At 41.4% G+C, this 19,600-nt stretch overlaps 1 long non-coding RNA gene across 1 annotated transcript; it reads left to right on the top strand.

The window, feature by feature from the left end:
- The first annotated feature begins 1,515 nt into the window (after positions 1 to 1,515).
- On the top strand, positions 1,516 to 17,303 carry LOC121139004. Its single transcript, XR_005875877.1, has 3 exons — positions 1,516 to 1,554; positions 1,895 to 2,050; positions 16,125 to 17,303. It is a non-coding gene; the product is annotated as an uncharacterized LOC121139004 (long non-coding RNA).
- Positions 17,304 to 19,600: the final 2,297 nt, after the last annotated feature.

The raw sequence follows: 19,600 nt of genomic DNA on the forward strand, positions 1-19,600 counted from the left end.
CTCAGTCACAAAAAGAGAAACATGGCATGTACTCTCTCATATATGGATTTTAGATATAGACCAAGGGAGTCCCAGCCTACAATCCCGCTGCCAGAGAGTCTGGGAAACAGAAACTTCTTTTAGTCGATGATCGAAGAAGAGGCAGACTCCCTTGGCTAAGTACTGAGCTGAACTCAAGAAAGTCAGTAACAGAGAGGGAGGACTGATGACCAAAGGGACTAAGACCGGGCTGGTTTAACCCCCAGAAACAGCTGACCTGAACAAGGGTTAGCTCTTGAATCCCAAACTGATGGCTGGGAATCCAGCATGGGACTGATCAAGACCCCCTGAATGTGGGTGTCAGTGAGGAGGCCTAGGTAATCTATTGAGCCTTGGGTAGTAGATCAGTATTTATCCTGGGTATACAAATGGCAGCCATCCAACAATGAGAGATGCACTCTCACCCTGAACTCTTGGGTGAGGGTCTAGGTCCTGCCCTGGATGAAATGACAGACTATGGACACCCCCCTGGAGGGCCTCACCCTCCCTGGGGAAAGGAGGGGGTATTGGGGGGTTTGGCAGGAGATCGTGGGAGGAGGGGAGGCAAAGGAAGAGGGACCTGGGATTGACATGTGAAGCAACCTTGTTTCTAATTTAAATTTAAATTTAAATTTAAATTTAAAAAAATGATCAAGCCATGACATCATAGAACAGTTGGGTGACAAAGGTTTAGGAAAACATAAGGCATCTCTCACAGTTAGACTGTACCCTGCAGGGACGGAAGCCAGTGTAGCTGGAGAGAGCAAGGTTCCTGAGAAGGCTGGGTAGCACTGTTCAGTTTTGTTGACCTGAAATAAATTTAATGTTTTATTTTTGTCATCTGTGCCTTACTTCTACAATAAAAGTTATTTATTTTTTATTAAATGGAGTTACATAAGGCCATTTTCATGCAGGTATATTGGTGTGCCCAAGTTGCAAAGATCCCCAGAGACTACCAGGAAGACAAACCCACTAAATTGCAAAAGCAAGATTTTAGTCTTCATCCAACCATAACAGGGACCCCGTCTAGCAAGCTGACACAGCAGCCTCCAGAGGGAGTGAAGTTCCCTGTCTACTGCTAGGTTTTAAAGACAAAAGTTACAGGATTACATCAGTGGGTATGGGTTGGTTTCTGATTGGTTAACATTGGGGAACAAACAGGAGAATTTCTCAAAGTCGTATTTTGACATGAAATACCTGTGTACCAATCATTTTCATTGGTCAGTGCTGAGAGGGAACATTCTGTGGTTTCTATGGCATTGTCTTGTTACTTGCTGGTGGCCTGTTTATAGATACCAACAGTTTTCAGAACTGTATCCTGTAGACTATAGGAGGTTTTGGTCTCCCCTGGATTTTCTTTTGTGGCCAAACAGTTCCCAGAAACCAAGTATCTAGAAGGGTGGGGTGGGGTCTGGAGTTCTTTGTGTTTCGTTTTGGCCCTAGGCTCTGGGAGGCCAGAGGATCTGGAGTTGCCTTGTGTCAGAGGCTTATGTGTCTTTTCTGTAGCCTGTCATGGCTGCTAAAGCAGGGGGCTGAGTAAGTATCTGGTCCCTTTATTTCTAAATTATTAGAAGTGAAGTTTTAGTTTAGTTTACCCCTTTTAATATACAACACTTTGAGCATAATTTTCTTTTCTTTTTTTCTCCACACCCGTTCCATCAGCCCCTTGATTACCTAGACTGTCTGGCTTTGACTTTCATGTCGTCAATGCATAAATCTACAATTTGTATCTCAAACACTGTCACTGTATAGTCAGAGGTGGCTTCAGGTGGCCCTTACCCTTTATACAACGATGGTGACATCTTTGAAAACATTTTTATCTTGGTAACAAAAGGATGGTGGAGAAATGTCCTAATTTTTTCCCTCTGGTTCTCAGTCCCACGACTTAGGTACCCTCTGATGGACTATGCCTTCCTTCAGAAGAAAAGCACATGAAAGGCCTTGTGCTAGGCTCTGAGACTGCACTGGAATGGTGGAGCAGGTGCTATTGATGCTGGCTGGGTTACTCAGAGATGAAAGAAGACTTGCAGAGGTCGTGGTTTCCCACCTATATTTATAATTTAACTGACCATGTTGCCATTCTTTTTTTTTCTTATTTTAATTTTAAATAGCTTGTTTTACATGTCAATCCCAGTTCCCTGTCCCTCCCCTCCTCCCACAGCCTCCCCATCCCCCCAGCCTCCCACCCTATCGCCATTTCCTTCCACATAGGGGATATCTAGAGTCTGTCATTTCACTCAGGGCAGAGTCCAGGCACTCCCCTAAGAGTCCAGGCTGAGAGAACATCCCTCTTTGTGTTATGGACACATGATGTCTGTTTGTATGCCAGGGATAAACACTAATCCACTGCCCAGAGCTCCATATAAAGCTGTTTATTGTTCTTTCAAGGTCTATGAAGAATTGTGACGGATTTTTGGTAGGGATTGCATTGAATCTGTAGACTTCTTTTGGCAAGATTGCCATTTTTATTATGTTGATCCTACCAATCCAGGAACATCAGAGATCTTTCCATTTTCTGGTATCCTCTTTGATTTCTTTCTTTAAAGACTCAAAGTTCTTGATATACAGGTCTTTCACTTTGTTGGTTAACATTATCTCTAGATATTTGTTGCTGTTCATGGCTATTGTAATGGGTGATGTTTCTCTGATTTCTTTCTCAGCCACTTCATCATCTGTATATAATAGGGCCACTGATTTTTTTTGACTTAACCTTGTATCCTGCCACTTTGCTGAAGGTGTTTATCAGCTCTAGGCATTCCCTTGTGCAGTTTTTCGGGTCACTTATGTAAACTATAATATCATCTGCAAATAGTGAAAGCTTGACTTCTTCTTTTCCTATTTGTATCCCCTTGATCTCCTTTTGTTGTCTTATTGCTGTAGCCAGAACTTCAAGTACAATATTGAAGAGATATGGAGAGAGTGGACAGCCTTGTCTTGTTCCAGATTTTAGAGAAATTGCTTTGAGTTTCTCTCCATTTAGTTTGATGTTAGCTGTTGGTTTACTATATATTGCTTTTATTATGTTAAGGTATGTTCCTGTTATCCCTGATCTCTCTAGGACCTTTATCATGAAGGGGTGCTGGATTTTGTCAAAAGCTTTTTCAGCATCTAGTGAGATGATCATGTAGTTTTTCTTTTGCTGTTTGTTTATATGGTGGATTACATTGATAGATTTTCTAATGCTGAACCATCCCTGCATCTCTGGAATGAAGCCTACTTGATCATGGTGGATGATTTTTCTGATGTGTTCTTGAATCCAGTTTGCTAGTATTTTATTGAGTATTTTTGCATCGATGTTCATGAGGGAAATTGGTCTATAGTTCTCTTTCTTAGTTATGTCTTTGTGTGGCTTGGGTATCAAGGTAATTGTAGCCTCGTAAAAAGAGTTTGGCAGTGAGCCTCCTGCTTCCATTGTGTGGAATACTTTGAGGAGTATTGGAATTAGCTCTTCTTTGAATTTCTGGTAGAATTATGCACTGAAGCCATCTGGGTCTGGGCTTTTTTGGGTTGGGAGACTTTTCATGACTGCTTTTATTTCATTAAGGGTTATAGGCCTGTTTAGATTGTTTATCTGTTCTTGATTTAGTTTTGGCAAATTATCTCTATCCAGGAAATTGTCCATTTCCTTTAAATTTTCAAATTTTGTGGAGTACAGATATTCAAAGTATGCCCTGAAGATTCTCTGGATTTCCTCAGTGTCTGTTGTTATGTCCCCCTTTTCATTTCTGATTTTGTTAGTTAGCATTCTCTTTCTCTGTCTTTTGGTTAGTTTGGACAGAGGTTTGTCTATTTAGTTGATTTTCTCAAAGAACCAACTCTTTGTTTCATTGATTCTTCTCAATGTTTTCCTGGTTTCTACTTGATTGATTTCAGCCCTCAATTTGATTATTTCCTGGCATCTACTCCTCCTGGTTGAGTTTGCTTCTTTTTGTTCTAGAACATCCAGCTGTGCTATCAATTCTCTAGTGTGACTGTTCTCCAGTTTCTTCATGTGGGCACTTAGTGCTATGAACTTTCCTCTCAGCACTGCTTTCAGAGTGTCCCATAAGTTCAGGTATGTTGTGTCTTCATTCTCATTGAATTCCAGGAAGTCTTTAATTTCTTTTTTTATTTCTTCCTTTACTCAGGGATGGAGCAATTGTGTATTGTTCAATTTCCATGAGTGTGTAGGGTTTCTGCAATTTGTGTTATTGTCGAATTCTAATTTTAATGCATGGTGGTCTGATAAGATACAGGGGCTTACTCCAATTTTTTTGTATCTGTGGAGATTTGCTATGTTTCCTGTTATGTGTTCAATTTTAAAGAAGGTTCCATGTGACACAGAAAAATGAATGCCAATGCAGATGGACAGTTTGAAATTTCCTGCTTTGCTGAGAAATCTTCTGGACACATTGTGGCCTATGGGCTGAAGATGGATGCCCCAATGTTACAGAGGAAATTCGGGTGACTGTCCAGGCAGTAAGATGTCTCTGTCAATCCTAGTGTTTATGAATTATCCTTCTGTGGTTTTTGATGGAGTTGAAGACAGATAGCTATCATCATAGTTTTCCTTAGCTATGATAAGAGATAAGCTACATATAGAACTTTGAACTCACAAGGATGGGATGGAAAATGTTTTCTTTAAATCTTGCTAAATGTTGATAGACAAAATATTGTAACTGTGTTCTTACTTGATAACTGTTCTGTTATATATAATTTGACTATGTTAAAGTTAAGACCTTTCTTTTTGTATAGACAGAAAAGAGGAGATGATGGGAGAAGTCCTGTGTATATGTCAATAAAGTACTGTTGGCCAATATGGAAGCAAGATAGGTGGGACTAGGAGTCTAGGAGGACTCTGGGTAGGAGAAACACAGGGAGTCAAGATGTAACCGCCATAGGGATAAGAAGCCCGGAAACTTCTCCGGTAAGAGAAATACTTAGATTAACAATTATGGGGTAAATACTTAAGTCAGAACTAGCCAGTAAGAAACCAGCAAGGCCAACAGCTTCATAATTAATACAGCATCTTGTGTGTTATTTGGGGACTACAACGAGACAGAGCCCAGATGACTGGTAAGGAAAAACCAAGCTGTTAACAAGGAAAAGGCATCTCTTTACAATTGAGGGATATTAATGACCATTGATTGATGATTCTTGTTTGTGCTTGATTTATTGGCAGTGGAGTTATTTTGTGTAGGTTCTCCTCCCTTTTTCTTTTGGTGTTTGGTAAAGTGGGATTATCTATTGCCTGTGTCTTTGTGAGTGTAGTTATCTTCATTGGGTCTAGGTTTTCCTTCTAGCACTTTCTGTAGAGCTGGATTCATGGATACTTATTGTTTAAATCTGGCTTTGTCGTGGGTTATTTTGTTTTCTCCATCTGTGGTAATTGAGAGCTTTGCTGGATATAGTAGTCTGGGCTGGCATCCTTGTTCCCTTAGCATTTGTAGGACATCTGTCCAGGATCTTCTGGCTTTCATAGTTTCCATTGAGAAGTCAGGTGTAATTCGGATAGGTCTGCCTTTGTATGTTACTTCACTTTTTTCTTTAGCTGCTCTTAATATTTTCTCTTTATCCTGTAGGTTTGATGTTTTAATTATTATATGGCGAGGTGACTTCTTTTTCCGGTCCAGCCTATTTGGCATTCTTTAAGTTTCTTGTATTTTCATAGGCATATCCTTCTTTAGGTTAGGGATGTTTTCTTCTATGATTTTGCTGAATATGTTTTTTGTACCTTTGAGCTGTATTTCTTTGTCTTCTTTTACACCTATTATTCTCAGGTTTGGCTTCTTCACGGTGTCCCATATTTCTGGATATTTTGTGTTAGGGATTTGTTGGTTTTGAGATTTTCTTTGGTTGATGACTGCATATCCTCTAATGAGTCTTCAATACCTGAGATTCTCTCTTCTGTCTCTTGTATTCTATTGGTGATAAATGCATCTGTAGTTCCTGATTGTTTAGCTAGCTTTTCTATTTCCAGCATCCCCTCATTCTGTGTTTTCTTTATTGTTTCTATTTCAACTTTCAATCCTTCAGCTATTTGAGTTGTTTCCTGCATTTGTTTGGTTGTTTTTCTTGGTATTCTTTAGATTCTTTGAGAAATTTGTTTATTTCTTGAATTGTTCCCCCCATTTCATGGATTTTTTTGTTTGTTTTCTCTTCTATTTCATTAAGGGATTTCCTTGTTTCCTTTTTGAGGGTCTCTATCATCTTCATAAAATAATTTTTAAGGTCTGTCTCCTCTGCTTCTTCTATGTAATGCTTTTCAGGTCTTGCTGGTGTTGGTTCTCTAGATTCTGGTGGGGTCATGTTGGTGTTTCTATTACTGAGTGTGCTCTTATTCTGTCTTCTTCCCATTTCTTCTTCCAGTGGGTGCAGTTGGGGTCTTTCTGTCTCCACTGGTCTCCTTCCTTCCTGAAGCTGAAGCTGGGGATGCTGACACTGAAGCTGAAGCTGGGGATGCTGACACTGAAGCTGAAGCTGGAGTAGCCGGAGGTTGGGGCCTGGAAGGGCTGGTGTCTTTCCTGAAGCTGAAGCTGGGATTGCCAGAGGTTGGGGCCTGGAAGGGCTGATGTCTTTCCTGTGTGGGCGGGTCTTTTGGATGCCAGGAATGCTCCCTGGAAGATCGAGAGGATGGGTGTTGGATGGGGTATGGGGAGTGTTCCCCCCCCCAGACCCAAGATCACCTGAAGCTGGGATCTCCTGAGGTTGGGGCCTGGAAGGCCCATGTTGCCATTCTTTATAGTTCCTGTATTACATAAGGTTTCATCAACTTGCAAACCTTTCTCCTAAATTGACAACTATTTTTTCTGTTTTTTTTTTGATGAAACAACTAAATGGAGTCAAAACATACCTTCTACTATGCTGTCCTCTTTGGTCTAATGATCTCCAAACTTTTGTCTCTCAGATAATTCATATTTTTGCCATTGTTTTCAAACTAAGGATTCTGTAGTACTTCCAGTATTGTTTTATAACTATTCTGATTCATTAATGTTAGGTATCCCAGGCTAGCCTGGAACTCATGAATACCCTACCTCAGTGAGTGTTGGGAGTATGGGTATTTACTATCATATCTGGTTAAGATTTTACATTTATTAGTCATCAGCTATTTGGCTATTGAGAATGTTCATTTTAAGTGGATTTTCTTTAATTCATTTGTCTGAAAACAGAATTTTCTCCTCAGCTTTTCAAATGTAAACTGGCTATGAACAGTACCAGACTTAGACTTAAATGGTTAAATGACTTAACATACACAAAGAACTCTAAGTAGTTACACAAAGAATGACTGGCCCATATATTGGGTACCCAGTAAATGCTAGCCATCACTGTGAAAAAAACCAGAATGTATTTTGTTGACTAGCAGCTCCATTGCCAGAGGACTTGTTTATGCTTTGCCCTGTCTTCATTGCATGATGATTTAGTATTTAGAGTTCCTTGGGTGTTCTAGATACAATTATTAAAAATAGCTGCATCTTTGAGAAATTCAGCCATTTTCAATACTGTATGCATAGTAGGAAAAACTTTATGAAAGTGGGAGAAATAATCTCTCCAGGAGAGTTAAGCCTAGATTGTTAGCCTCTTTCCTAGTTGAGATTGTTTTTTAAACTATTTTTTAAGTGTGTCTGTGTGTCTGTGTACATATGGGCACCAGTGTAGGCGTCTATGAAGGTAGGAAGACAGTATTAGATCACCTGGAGCTGGAGTTACAGGCATGATTAACCTTCTGACATGGATCCTGAGAACTGAAATTGGGTCTTCTGCAAGAGCAATGCATGCACTTAACCAGTGAGCCATCCCTCCAGCCCCAGGATTTTTTTTTAAATCTACAAGACACAGACTAAGGTACATAGTGGCTTACCTAAAAAGTGGCCTTGCTAGTACATTGTTATGAAAGTTGCATAATGTTTCAGATAGTTAATCAAGGGTTTGATGAAACCCTAGCTTTCTCCAAATTGTTAACACTTCATTGAAGTGATAGTTTGGATCTTAAATGTTTCCCAAAAGCCGTGTGCTAAGTACAGGCATGGCTACCAGTCAGTAGCACTATTGACAAGACAGTGGGACTTTTAGGAGCAAGAATCTATCAGAATAAAGTTAGAACACGTGTGATAAATCTCTAAGGGGATGTTAGGGTTCCACTCTTCCTCTCTTTTTGTGTCCTAGACAACACAAGACAAGCACCTTCTTCACTATGATGTACTGCCTTGCCATAGGCCCAGAGGCCATGGAGCCAATTAACCATGTATGAAAACCTCTCAAACCAATGGCCAAAATAAAAATTCTCTCTTTTTGAGTTGCTGATGATCTTGACAGTGTATTTATCCCAGGGGTGTAAAGCAGCCTCGTGAAGTACCAAACCGAGGCTGCCTACTGATGGGATGTTTGCTAACCTTTGTTGGGATCACTTCCTGGTTTGTATCCAGAGCAGACAGACCTAACGTCCAGAAGCTGTAAAAGCCTTTCTTGATGTCTCATTGTTCCATAACTGGTCCCTGTGCCCACTGCATTTCTCTTTTGGAAGTGGAGGTGATCCTCAGACCCATCAGAACCAGCCCAAAGCTTTCTGTCTTGGTAAATAGTGCTTATTAGGGGTGAGGCAAGAGTTGGTAGGAGAGCAGGATTCTATCTGAAGATGGAAAGGTGGAACAAATTCTGATAGACAGCAGACAACCCAGTCTACCCTTGGAAGGAGGAGCAACACTTCCTTTCTTTTATGCTACTCTTTACCACGTGCACAGATGATGCATAAATACCAATGGAAAGAGTGCTGTCAGGACGGACTGAGAGCTATTCACACCACTCTCTGAATCTCAGAAGTGCTTGACCCAGGAACTCGCACCACTGCCTTTTTCTTGTTTGATTTCTGTCTCTTGGCAACCCCATCCACTTTCAGACTTCTGGATGAGGTATAGATTGGCTCTCTCCTCTGGAGACCCCTTGTTGATGAATCTTTAGCTACCACATTTGTCATTCATTCCAAGATCAGGGGGCACCTTTTGGCTATTTGGCAATATCTTTTATGTTAGATGAGTTAATCTTGTGAGATTTATGCCCAGAAACGTTACCATTTAGTCATCCTTTTTATTATAGCTCTGAGGTTAGGGAAGCAGCTGCTGATGGACTGATTAATACATTGGGGTACACAATGTGCTCCCCGTCCTTTGGCAATTGCTTACTCAGTCTTCTCAAGAGATTCTGACATCAACACTAGACTGTTATTTCATGTAGAAAATATAGGTTGACTTGACATCCTGGATTCTGTGTCCAGCTCAATGGATTAATTATTGTAAAGAACATGAGTGTACAGAAGGGTAACACTGGGGTGCATGTGACAGACAAACCTGCTGTATCTCTGGAACCCACCCATTAACTCTCACGCTTTGCATGTTTGGTATTACCTGTGCCTAGGAAAGGGGTTATAACTTCTGGACAGAATAAGGGTACCAAGGAATCATTCCACTCTGCATGGAAATAACACCAATCAGAGATGTTCTTTTGGAGACTAGGGATGTAGCTCAGTGGTAAAGGCCTATAGAAGGCCCTTGTTACATCTCTATTTCCTCCAAGAACCCCAAAGGAGAAAAAGTTAGAAAAAGAAAAAGCTTGGTCCGATGGTATGTATTTGTAATCTCAATTGCATATCTGTAATTTGAAAGGCTGAACACAAACATCATGAGTTTGAGGCCAGTCTAGGCTAAGACAGTGAGACACTGTCTCAAAAACAAACAAAAAAACCTCCGGGCATTGGTGGCGCATGCCTTTAATTCCAGCACTTGGGAGGCAGAGGCAGGCGGATCTCTGTGAGTTTGAGGCCAGCCTGGTCTACAGAGTGAGTTGCAGGATAGCCTCCAAAACAATACAGAGAAACCCTGTCTCAAAAAACAAAAACAAACAAACAAACAAACAAAAACATGTGCCTCTGATTAAAGTCACTCTGCTCATTGAACTGACCCAGAACTGTTACTACTCACCACTGCCCCTTTTGGAAAGGATCTCTCTCTACAGTCTGGGCTTGCCTAGAACATACTATGCATCCCATTAAGTCCTCTTGACTCAGCTTTCCAAGTGCTGGGCTTACAGGTGCAACATGCCTCTCTAGAGTAAGTTATTTTATTATCACTTTTTCTTTGGTTTTGTTGTGACAGGGTTTGGTTTTGTAGCTCCTGCTGACTTGGAATGTGCCATACAGCTGTGGCTGGCCTTGAACTTGTGATCTAGCCTCAGCCTCCCACATGATGGGATTATAGGTGTGTGCCATCACATCTGGCTAGAAGCATTTGCTTGAGGTTAATCTTGATGTGTCCCTTTTAGGGGAATTGTTATTATTACCTTACTTGCCAGCGGGGAGATATATAAAGCCACGAGCATCTTCTCTTTGAAAGGAGTAAGTTCTCATGTTTCCCTCTTGAGTTTTATTTTCCCAAGGTTCCCTATCACTTTTTTTTTTTTTTTTTTTTTTTTTTTTTTTTGGTTTTGGTTTTTCGAGACAGGGTTTCTCTGTATTGTTTTGGAGGCTGTCAGGGAACTCACTCTGTAGACCAGGCTGGCCTCGAACTCACAGAGATCTGCCTGTCTCAGCCTCCCAAGTGCTGGGATTAAAGGTGTGCGCCACCAACGCCCGGCCCCTATTGCTTTCTTTTGCAGTGTGCCCTCTCTCTGGGAACATCAGAGTCTTTAATGTGGACCTCTGTGGTGAAGGCTTCAGGGAACCCCAGTTTTCTTCTTTCTCCAGTTCTCTGTACATGTAAGACTCCATCTTGTCTTTGAAGACCAGAATTCGGGGGAAATTAGCTCTCAATTGCTCTGGATGCTTGACTCTCTTCCCACTTGAGTCTTTTCATCCTATTCCATGAATAATCACGCTAGTGACGTGGTGGCAACTCTCTGCCTCCACATCTCCTCGTGGCCCAGACTCTCGCCTCCTCAGGGCCTTACTCAGACTTGTCTCTTGCTACAGGGGACTCGTTTATCTAGTTGTCCTGTCAACAGTTTCCTGAAGAATTGAAATGCCCTCAAATGAAACCAGCTCTGGAACCACATTGACTGCTGGGCTCATCCTGCATTCTTTGCTTCCTCAAGGCACCTCTTAATACCCATGCCTGCAAATCCTCATTGGGAAATCTGTTGCTAGGGAAACCAATCTAAAGATAAACACGTATCTCCTCTGACTGTTGCAGATGACCTGTATATGTGACAGCTTTTGTGTAGCACCAGGGCTTAGGGACAGACACGGTTGGCTAGCTGTCATTATTCTTGGGTGGTAGGCACTTCATCAGGTCATAACATTACTGTTGTATTCAATCTCATCAGTCCTTTGAGAAAAAAATGATTAGCTAAAGCTACTGTTTTAAATTAGTTCAATTATTCTTCCTCTGCTCTGGGGCTCCTTGTGGTTGGTCACTGTGTCTCTTCCATTCTCTCCCATTCGTCCACCCATTCCACCCTTCAGGACCCTCTCTGTTTATCATATCCCACTTCCCATAGGAAATAACTTGGAACCTAGGGGTGCAGTTCAATGGTGGTATGCGTGTTAAGTTTTTATATCCAGCACTGCAAAAATATGTTCTCACAGACACAGGAAGAAAAAGGACTTCTTTTTTAAAAAAAAGCTTTATTGTTATTGTTGTTTTTGGGGGGCATGAGGTTGCCATGTGCAAATGTGGAGATCAGAGGATACCTTTGTAAAGTCACTTGTCACCTTCCACCCTGAGGTGGGGTCGGGATGGGCCTCATGTCACACATTTATGTGGTAGGTGTTTTTAATTACTGAACCATTTTGTCAGTACCAAGGAAAGATTTCTTGAGGTTACTCACATTAAAGAGTTATGTTGTGGGGGAACTCATGGGTTAGCCATGGGCTTAGCATGTTTGAAGCTTCTGGATTAATCCCCAGCATCAAGAACAAAAATCACATGAAACTTGATATAGTGTGTATATAGTTACCTTTTTTACCTTTTTTTGTTGTTGTTTCTTTTGTTTTAAATTCATCGCCCAACCCTGGGCCTCCTGTACCCCCCCCCCCCGCCTCTGTGTGTGTGTGTGTGTGTGTGTGTGTGTGTGTGAGAGCATATGAGTGCACACATGCATTTATGTGAGCATGGGCATATGTTCTATGGTGAGCATGTGGAGGTCAGAGGTCACCCTCAGATGTAAGTTCTCACCTTTCACTTCCAGGGTCTCTCTGCTGTTTGCCACTGTGCTCTGTACAATGGGATAACGGGCTCTCGAGCTTTCCGAGGTTCTCCTGTTTCTGTCTCCCATCTTGTCACAGGAATGCTGGGATTACAGAGGAGTGTTACTGCACCTGGCTTTGTATGTGTTTTGGAGATTCACACTGAGGTCCCCATGCTTACACGGCTAGGACTTGACCCACTGATTCGTCTCCCCAGCTCTGCTTTCAGAGTTTGGTCCTTATTGTTTTATGTTGTGTGGCTGCAGATGTACTTCGGTAATTTCTGGCCTTCAGTCTGGTATGAGATCAGTCTTTTAAAACCCATCTTCTCAGACAAGAAGTTACTTAAATAGAGGCTTTTAAAAATGCCACTAATGGTGTGAGATGGTTGGCCTTTTAAGGATACAATTTTACCAAACAAAATGAATAAATTTCCTTTTGGATTTTTCAAAAATCAAGGTGAAACCATAGTAAGTGTGAATGGCAGCTTGACTTTCAAGGTCTCAGGAGCTGGGCTGCTCTTGGGGTGGAAAATAGACTGGACAATAAAGTGTTTGCTTTCTTTCTTTTAGCACATAAACTCATGGTGGCTTATTTTGTCCTCCTGCATCCTATTGGGTAGGAGTCTTAGTTGTCAAATTAAGTACTAATGGGAAGATTTAATGAAAGGATCTTATTGAAGCACAGAGAATACCAGGAGAGACTACACAAAAGGATTAGCGAATAGAGATGTAGTTCAGTACCACCAGGATCTCTTCTGTCTTCCATCTCTGCTAGTCCATGCCTGGCATTGTGGCATTAAGGTGTGTTCTCTAAAAATGAATTGACATTCCAGCTACAGTACCCCTGATCTGATCTCATTAGGAAGGAAGCTCTCAGCGGGCAACTTGGTTTGCCAGGATCGGAACAAAGTATAGTGGGAGGATTAAACAACATAAGTGTGTTTCTCAGTGCTCTGGAGGCCCTGAGTCTGAGATGGGGCTGTCAGAGACTGAGTTCTCCATGACTTGAATGACCGTTCTCCCTCTGTCTTCACTTGTCTCTTCCTCTTCTAATGCCACAGTCATATTGGATTAGGACTTAACTTTATAACAAACATTATTTTAATTTAAATATTTTTCAAAAACCCCTATCTCAAAGTACAGTTATATCACCAGGGTTATAACTCAGTGGTAGAGTGTGTCCATAGTCTGTGTGAGATCCTGGATTCTAGCCCAAGTACTTTAAATAAATGGACAGGTTAGTTATAGAAGGGTTGGACTTCCCACAGGCATTTTGTAGCAATACAGTGCAGTCTGTAACAGTTGACATCACCAAGTCATTAGGATAGCCCTTCTCCTCCAGAGAATTTTGTGGTCCTAAGGATTGAACCCAGAGCCTTCTGAATGCTGTGCACCAAGACCCAGCTAGTTTTGATTTAATATAGGTGACATCCTTATGAAAATGTAGACACAAAAGTCTTTGCATAAAGGGAAGGTACGTTAAGCTGTAAGGAGAACATCATCCACTGGAAACGACTGTGTGGAGCTTCTGGGAACCAGGGGAGACATGGGATACTCTGCTCTTCTGATGATACCTTTATTTCTAACTCCTGGATGTCTTAGGTATAAGAAAACACATAACACATTTCTGCTGTTCAAGTCAGTCTGTATATGGAATTTATAGCATCCTCAGAATATTGGTACAAATACTGATTCCTACCATACACAGGTGATCTTTTTCCAGGCAATGGCCAGAATCACTTTTTCTTCTTTCGTCTGACTTCTCACCTTTCACCCATCAGGCTATCTCTTCCTTCAAAATAGAAATAGAATCCTGCCATTGCTCATCTCTGTACTCTACTATGGTCCCAAGTTAGAAGACCTTGGAAGCTATCTAGGACTAGGAACTCCAAAATTTTGAAGAATTAAGGACTTGCTTTCTCTTGTTTCTCTCTCTCATGAGAGACTCACTGGAAATCTCACTTACATGGCTGGGGCAAACCCAAACGTAATTGTTAAACCTTCTCACTGGAAATCTCAATTAAAACTGAGAAAGATGAACCTTGGGGAAGAAAGAGAAAGGGAGTTTAGTACCTCACAAAAGCTCCTTGGTGAGCGATGCGATGTCACAAAGACCACAGAAGGCTGACCAAGTATGGTGGTTTGGATGAGAGTAGCCTTTAAGCTCACATGTTTGCTTGGTCTTCAGTTGGTAGAACTATTTGAAAAGGATTAGGAGGTATGACCCATTGGAAGAGATATTTAACTGAGGGTAGGTTTTGAAGTTTCAAAATTTCATGCCATTCCAAGTCAGTTATTTCTCTGCACATACTTAGTGTAGATCAGATATTAGCTCTTAGCTACTGCTTCAGCCCCATGTCTGCCTGCTGCCATGCTCCCCATCATGATGATCATGGACTCTAACCCTCTGGAACTGTGAGTCTCCAATTTAGATGCTTTCTTTCATAAGTTGTCTTGGCTGTGGTGTTTTGTCATGGCAATATAAAAGTAAGACACCAACAGGTTTTTAAGTTAGGAAATAAATTGCTCTCATAGTCCTTTATTCTTCCTTGGGAGACATACTCAGCAATGAAGATTTCAAGTATTCAGGCTGGCAGTGACTCTAAGTCACATGGCCACAGGCCTTATGCTGTTTAGCTTGGCATGCGTTTTTATCTTCAGACTGTTTCGATGCCCTTGAAAGGGGCAGGTGACATTTGCTTTTAGACCAGTCATTTAGCCAATCAACCTCACGCACTGCCAGCAAGAGCTGGGTTTTTTAACCCTTCAGAATACACTTTTGGCCTTTAGTGGTCACTTTGAGGTTGGTGAGCAGCTGCCTAAGGACACATTCTGAGAGAAACTGGTAGAGGAGCCTGGGGACCCAAGGCGCCCATTCTGTAGTAACAGAAGCAGACAGGAATATTGCAAGGGCTGTTGGAACTTTACCCTCTATCCTTTGAAGATCTCTCAAAATGAACTCATACCAGGAAGATAAAAAGAAGAAAAGGTACATAAATATACTAACATGAAAAGGAGAAAAATCACAGGAGTGGAAATAACCCCATCCCAGCAGGATTCAGAAACTCATATATTCCTATTCCACAGGGCAGTGAGGGAAGCAACAAGTAAGGCAGACAGGGGATTTTAGGCTCAGTAATGGTTGACAAAGAGAACTGAATGAGCCTAGAGGAACACACATGGCCAGAATTAAAGGCCACTGTGCCTACAGAACAGACAGCAGACAGACAGTAGATTAAAAAAGATTCTTTTTTGGACATTGTGTAAGACTGAAACAGAAGACAATGACATGTGAGGAAAAGGTGTCAGACTGTATTTCTAAGTCAGTATTTTTTTTCCTGCTCTATGAGTTCAGTTAATGAAAACTCATGGCAGAGACCAGAGGTAACCCTGTTATCTTCAGTGGCTCCAAACTTTTGCTGATAAAGGAACTAAACAGAAAGCCTTTTCCTGCCCTTCTGGGAAGAGGCAAGATGAGGTTCTGAGCCTACTGGTAAGGTCTTTTCCTTTCCTTCAGTAAAACTGCTCACCATGCCCAAACCTACCATGTTTTGGGGGTATCATTCTCAAGAATATAACAATAAAATACACTCTTTCACACAAATTATTTCTGCTTCGTGGGTCTGTGAAGGCTCCCAAGAGACATATTTTCAATTTTTTTTGAGTCAGTATTATGTAGTCCAGGCTGGTTTTGAACACTTTATCTTCCTGTTTCCACTTTCCAAATTCTGGGATAATAGGCATGCTAGGAGATGTTTTTACCCCTGTTAGGCATGCTAGGAGATGTTTTTACCCCTGTGTAAGGAAGTTCTCCCACAGAGACTCATGGCAAGCAGGAGCTATGGCACCTGGCCCACTCATCACTCAACATTTCAAAGAAATGCTGCTTATCGGTTTAGTAAGGTGGGGCTTCTGTAGCTATTTTCTCTAAAATGAAATCTTCTGCTTTACAGAGAGGGCGATAAGATTCTGGAAGCAATGAAACTTACAGGCTTCAAGAATCTCAGAAAGTTGCTGGACTCACAGGATGTGTCTCCAGGTCACACGGGCAGCAGGCATTGCAAAGCGAAAGAAGACTCTTCAGGGGAGCTGCCTGCTACCTGCCGAAAAAGTGCCAGGGATGGAGCTTCTGGGAGTGTCACCAACTACGAGTGGGATTTTTAGTGATGCAGCTACCTTTGAGTCAATTCATGCTGCAATACACCAATTGGTTCGCCAGGCTGGTCTTGGTGGAACTGTTTACTTATTCTGGCATTTGGTCTTTTGTTGGTGCACCACATGAAGTGAACAAATGTTTGTTCATGTGTCCTCAGGAAGTTATGTAACACAGGGCTTAAAAATTAACCACCGTTTCTTTGTGTGTGTGTATGTGTGTGTTTCAGTCTATCCACAATGGAAATTAGAATGGAGGTTCTTCAAAAACTAATAAATAGACCTGCCACTACTGGGAATTTACTCCAAGACTTCAAGTCAATACACTACAGAGGTATTTACACATCAGTGTCTTTTGTAGCAGTTTCCACAATAGCTAAGCTATGGAACCGACCTAGGTGAACATCAACAGAGGGATGGATAAGAAAAATTTGGTGTATTTAGATGATGAAATTTTTTCCAACTATAATGAAGAATGCAGTTGTGTTGTTTGTAGGAAAATGGATGCACTAGGAGATAACTGTGAGAAGTGAGTTGATCCAGTATTAGAAAGATACATATGTCTTCTCTCATGTGGTGCCCAGATTTTGTATAAACTTATAAACTAGTGTATGTCTATAAATCATGAAAGTATAGTGATTGTAGGAAATAAGAAATCAAGATTGATCTAAGTTGGAAGCTCCTTCTCTGCTGGCTAGCTTTTGTAGTGTTGGAAGGTGTTACATTATGTAAACTACTGGTGGTGAAAAGTCATCAACCAATATACCCAGCTGTGCACCCCATAAGATACAGTTGTGCCCACTGGTGTAATAGTGTCATGAGTATTATGGGGATAACCAACTGCTTTCTGATTATAATTGAGGCCTGTTCATAGGAGGGAAATCGTTCCTGGTTCCGTAAACCTGGCCAAAAGATATGGTTGGGGAAGTCATGGCCCCAGTGAGAAAGTTACTGCTGTTGTTTTGCTAAATGAATCTGGTGTCAAGCTGCTTCCTAGATATCTATTTATAATCAGAGATTAGTGCTGATTCCAGCTTTGGTCGGAGAAGCTTTTTTTTTGCAGTGGGTGACTCACAACTGGTCAATGTGCTTAGAATAAATGAATCTTGAGTGTTCAGACTTAATTAGACTTTTTTTTTCAAGACAGGGTTTCTCTGTATTGTTTTGGAGCCTGTCCTGGAACTCGATCGGTAGACCAGGCTTGGTCTTGAACTCACAGAGATCCACCTGCCTCTGCCTCTCGAGTGCTAGGATTAAGGGCATGCGTCACCACCGCCCAGCTAGACATTATATATATATATATATATATATATATATATATATATATATATATATATATATGTATATATTTATGTTCAGGAAGAAATGGAAGAAAGAATGTAAGAACCAAAGAATGGTGAAGAATTCTGTGGAAGTTTTCTGGACACAGCATGGCTATTGCACTCACAAATTAAAAGAAGCTTTGGTATTTGCATAAGACCTTCTCAAGACTGTGACTATTGACATTCCATCATGAATAGAGGAGGGATGGAGGTGAGTCCCTCCTCCCCCATGAGGAGATATTGGTAGTTAAGTTTCTGGGGGATGGGGCTAGTCATTTTCTTCAGTGACGTAGTTGCTTTTGGGTTGTCTAAGGCCACAGCAGTAACCCTAATTAGATTCAGTCAGACACACACACACACCTGACAAACATAACAGTTGAAAGTGAGAAGGAAGAATTATGTGAGAGTTGGAGGGAAAAGATAGTCATCAGTGGTGAAACGATTAAAATATATACTTGCATGAAATTATCAAATAAAAAAAGTCATCAGCAACAAAGAAAGTAGAAATAGCTGGATGGTGGTGGTGCACACCTTTAACTTCAGCACTCAGGAGGCAGAGGCAAGTGAATCTGAATTCTCAGCCAGTGTACCACATTAAATAAATGACCCAGAGACTGATATTGGGGTTCAGACTTCAAACTGAAGATCAGAAAAGCAAAGTAGCTGGCCACTAGCTCTTACCTTTATCTTAGACTGAAATGTAATCCCAGACTGCTATGCTCGCTCTCTTTAATGTGACTAGAGAGTCCTAAGACTGAATGCCAGCTCTGGGACCTTGCTCCTGTCTTATATACCTACTAATGCTGGGATTAAAGGTGTATGATCCCAGTTTCTGTGGTCAAAGGCATGATCTCTGTTACTGTTCACTCTTGTGTAGGCCTTGATAGCCTTTAGGTAACAGAGATCCCATCTACCTGTTAATCTTGAGTCCTGGGATTAAAAGTGTATACCACCACTGACTGATCTCTACAGTTTGAGGCTGACTTTGCTTTCTGAATCCTCAGGCAAGCTGTAATAAATCATAAATAATACATCACCACAGGCCAGCCTAGTCTGGAAATCGAGTTCCAGGACATCCAAGGCTATACAGAGAAACCCTGCCTTGAAAACAAAAGCAAACAAACAAACAAGAAAGTAGAAATGAAGTAGGCTAGGAGGATAAAGGGGACTAATAAGAGAGGGTTAGGGGAAATGGAGAGGTCAAGGGGTATGGAGGGTCTGCTCAATGTATGATGCATCCTTGTATGAAATGCTATACAATACTATGCATAATGAACATATATAATAAAAAATTAAGAAGAGACACAATTATTATGTCCTTGTTACACAAGATATTCAACTGGAATACGAAGGAATTGTTTTGAATTTTAACATAGACCACAGAGACTTAATTATGGCATGTAGCCATTTCGTCACTGGGAATTTGACAAATGTAGTTTGAGTGGAGTGGTGGGGGACAAAGCAGTAAGAATGGTTCAGGCCATTATAGACCTCTTTCCTGAGGAGTAAAGTTGGAGAGGAGCTGTCTGGAGGGATACAGGGAGTTAATGGTGCCTTTTTTTTTTTTTTTTGAGACAGGGTTTCTCTGTGTAGCTTTGGAACCTATCCTGGCACTCATTCTGTAGACATGACTGGCCTTGAACTCACAGAGATTTGCCTGCCTCTGCCTCCCGAGTGATAGGATTAAAGGCTGCACTACCACCACCACCACCACCACCACCACCACCACCACCACCACCACCACCACCACCACCTGACTTGTTTTGTTTTAGGGTGGAAGAAATCACGTGTTCTTGTGTGCTGCCTGTAATTATCTTGTAGGTATGGATGCTGATGATACAGTAAAGAGGAGGGCCATTCTAGAGGGATGCCCTCAGGATGTATGAGATATGAGAGAGAGGGAGAGAGAGAGTTTGTTTTTGAGACAGAGTTTCTCTGTGTAACCCTGGCTTTCC

The sequence above is a fragment of the Mesocricetus auratus genome, unplaced genomic scaffold, assembly GCF_017639785.1.
Source record: "Mesocricetus auratus isolate SY011 unplaced genomic scaffold, BCM_Maur_2.0 Super-Scaffold_6730, whole genome shotgun sequence".
In the NCBI taxonomy this organism is placed as follows: Eukaryota; Metazoa; Chordata; class Mammalia; order Rodentia; family Cricetidae; genus Mesocricetus; species Mesocricetus auratus.